The sequence below is a fragment of the Elephantulus edwardii genome, unplaced genomic scaffold, assembly GCF_000299155.1.
Source record: "Elephantulus edwardii isolate Elephantulus edwardi_28Jun2011 unplaced genomic scaffold, EleEdw1.0 scaffold00125, whole genome shotgun sequence".
Classification (NCBI taxonomy): Eukaryota; Metazoa; Chordata; class Mammalia; order Macroscelidea; family Macroscelididae; genus Elephantulus; species Elephantulus edwardii.
The window spans coordinates 6,678,499-6,681,275 of record NW_006399875.1 but is presented as its reverse complement, the minus strand read 5'-3'; the positions used below and the strand labels follow the sequence as shown (position 1 = coordinate 6,681,275).

At 46.3% G+C, this 2,777-nt stretch overlaps 1 pseudogene; it reads right to left on the bottom strand.

Annotated features, from left to right (window-relative positions):
* LOC102848974 overlaps positions 1–2,777 on the bottom strand; it is a 92,914-nt pseudogene that overhangs the window by 80,069 nt on the left and 10,068 nt on the right.

Sequence of the window (2,777 nt, the reverse complement as noted above, 5' to 3'; positions counted from 1 at the left end):
AAGGAAGGAAGGGCGAGCCTTGCTTGTGATAGGTCTTGTGTCTACACCCAACACTCTCACAGGCACACACACACACAGGTAAACCTGACAGAGTCTGACCCAGCATCCTTTGCAGACTCAGGGGTTTTAGCGGCTGTTTGCATGACCTTCGCAACTCCCAGTTTACACAGAATGATCATACAAGGAAAAGCTTATGAGAACGCAAGACTGTCGCTACTTGTACCCGGTTTCATGTTTCCCTCTGTGTGACGACCCTGAGCCTCAGACGCCCAGTCCTCTATCAGTCCCATGAGATGGTCGAGGGTCAGCTTGTCAGTAAGATGATAGGATAGCAGTTGACATGCTTCAGCAAACAGGTGCATCCTTAGACGTACTCACCGGCCTTTGCCAAGAAATTTAGAAAATAGCTACCTGGCCAGTTGACTGAAAGAGAACTCTATTTGTTACCTTTCCAAAAAAGGTAATCCAACAGAATGTGGAAGTCATGGAACAGCATCATTAATATCATCTGCAAGTAATATCTTCCTTAAGAGTATTATTCAAAGATGACTGAAGTGGTATATCATTAGGGAACTACCAAAACGTCAAGTTAGATTCAGAAGAGACTGTGTGTGCTATGAGAGATATCATTGCTATTGTCAGGTGGCTCTTGGCTAAAAGCAAAGAATAACAGAAAAATATTTGCATTTTATTGTTGTGCAAAGGCATTTGACTTTGTGATTCACAACAAATTACAGATACATCTGTGAAGAATGGGAAGCCCAGAACATTTGTGTTGATGCATTAACGTATACAGAATCAGGAAAAGTGTCGGAGTTGTATCCTTTTAACATATCTATTCTGTGAACTCAGGGGGCCTAGTGGTAAGGGGTGGCATTACCAACCCAACAGCAGGTACTTTGAATGTACCAGCTGGTCCGTAAGAGGAAGATGGACATTCTCTTCTCAGGCAATTTGTAGCCTCTGAAAACCCACTAGGTGGTCAGCTGTGTGTCTGTTCCAATTCAAAGGCATACAATGGCATTCGGTTTGTGTGCTGAGCAGAAATTTGAGAAGCTGGACTGTGTGAGGAAGAACGGTGTCTCAGAATTGGAGGACGCCTTATCAACAACCTGAGTCATACAGATGACAGGATCATGCAGCGTTGATGTGACCAATTGCCAGTTGCCAGTAGCCGCAGTAATCATTCTTCACACAGAATCTCTCTTACTTCTGTTGAGTCTTAACCAGTTCATAGTTGACCCTTCTTTGGATTTCTGAGATTGTCTATCTTTCTCTCTTGTAGCTGATGGTGGATTTGAACAACCAAAGAAATCTGGCTTTTGTGAACAGTACAACGCCCTTTGAGCTAAGTCTCCAAAGCCTTTGGGCAGAATACTAAAAAAATTCAACTAATTGTCCTCAAATCAAACCAACCCCATGGTTGACTCTGCAGTGAGTCTCCAAGGCCCTATAGTGCATGGTGGGAGGTTGTCCATCTTCTTTTCAAGACCAGCTGGTCGATTCAAACCACCTGTTTGTGGGTTGGCAGCCCAGCCCATTCCTCTCACGACCACGGTGGTAAATAGCTCCCTTGCACAGAATGAGGACCATGAATCAGAAATCGCTAATGTGTGGAAGAACCAGCAGAGGGCACCAACACCATGAGGGAACGCTAGGGCTTACACACACACACACACACACACACACACACACACACACACACACACGGGCTTACACATGTGCACACACACAGGCTTACACATGTGTGCACACACATATACACACACTCAAGCTTGCACATGTGCACACACACATACACACTTGGGCTTACACATGTACACGCGCACACACACACGGGCTTACACATGTGCACACACACATACTCAGGCTTACACACACTCAAGCTTGCACATGTACACACACTCGGGCTTACACATGTACACACATGTACACACGCATGGGCTTACACATGTACACACACGTACACACATGGGCTTACACATGTACAGACACATACACACTTGGGCTTACACATGCATACACTCGGGCTTACACATGTACACACACATGTACACACTCAGGCTTACACATGTACACACATACTCGGGCTTACACATGTATACACACTCGGGCTTACACATGTATACACACATGTGCACACACTCGGGCTTACACATCTACACACACGGGCTTACACACACACAGACACTTGGGCTTACACATGTGCACACACACAGGCTTACACATGTGTGCACACACATATACACACACTCAAGCTTACACATGTGCACGAACACATACACACTCGGGCTTACACATGTACACACACATACACACACTCGGGCTTACACATGTACACACACACATACTCGGGCTTACACACACTCAAGCTTGCACATGTACACACACTCGGGCTTACACATGGGCTTACACATGTGCACACATGTACACACACATGGGCTTACATATATACACAAACGTACACACATGGGCTTACACATGTACACACACATACACACTTGGGCTTACACATGTACACACATGTACACACTTAGGCTTACACATGTATACACACTCAGGCTTACACATGTATAGACACATGTGCACACACACTTGGGCTTACACATGTACACACACGGGCTTGCACGTGTACACACACTCGGACTTACACACACACACACACACACACCCGAGGCTGGTGTGTGCAGACCAGTTCCCATCAGAGCCATGCTGGTCCCCCACCCCGTGGAGGTCCGTCTGCAGGGCTGACTTGCATGGGGTCCACGGAGACGGAG